Here is an 854-nt window from a genome sequence, read left to right as displayed (position 1 = left end):
GGCTGATCGGTGATTACTAGCGATTCCGGCTTCATGCAGGCGAGTTGCAGCCAGCAATCTGAACTGAGGACAGGTTTTTGGAGGATTTGTTCTTGCTTGTATATCCTTATTCTATATTCTATCAAATTCCCATTTTGTAGCTGTTGCACAGCTCTTTATTTAGGTAGGAGCTATAAATGTTTTAATCATATTTGTTGTAAGATAGTAGTGCAAATGAATTGCATTAGTGCGGTTTAGTTAGCTGAATCGCTCAGCAAACAAATCGCCTTTTGCTCTTTTTCTAATATTGGACTAAAGGTACCATTCCTCTTTCTTTTAGAAAGGAATGCAATTTTTTTATGTTCAACAAAAAAAGGAAACAAATATGTCATGGTTGCAGGAGTCTATACATCACATATAAGCTTTATCACAGCATAACCATCGAAATGACACAAGACCTAAAAGATCAAATCAGCTCTTTTTCTATGTGTTGGTGTTCTATATGACCGAGATAAGACTCGACTTGTTAGATATTACGAAGGTTTAGTGAGCACCATGCCGAATCTCTCTACCATTTCCTTTTCTTTTACTTTGGCCAATATGAGTTCACCTGGTACTAGCAGCTTTATTGGGGAATTTCCAGCAATAACCGTAAATGGACCAGAATAGTTAGGAAATATTCAAGTCCCTAAAAGAGCTAGCTATATTAGAGTAATTATGTTGGAATTGAGTCGTATAGCTTCTCATCTGTTATGGCTTAGCCCTTTGAGTTCATGGATTTACCTAAGGACCAATAAAATAAAAGATTTTTATATTCGAAACTAATTAAATTATATAAATAATAAAGGTGATCTGCAAAAAATCATCTTTTTTTA

This window comes from Carica papaya, chromosome 8, assembly GCF_054855325.1.
Source record: "Carica papaya isolate Zhongbai chromosome 8, ASM5485532v1, whole genome shotgun sequence".
Taxonomy (NCBI): Eukaryota; Viridiplantae; Streptophyta; class Magnoliopsida; order Brassicales; family Caricaceae; genus Carica; species Carica papaya.
The sequence above is the reverse complement of the archived record's forward strand: the minus strand, read 5'-3'. Positions refer to the sequence as shown.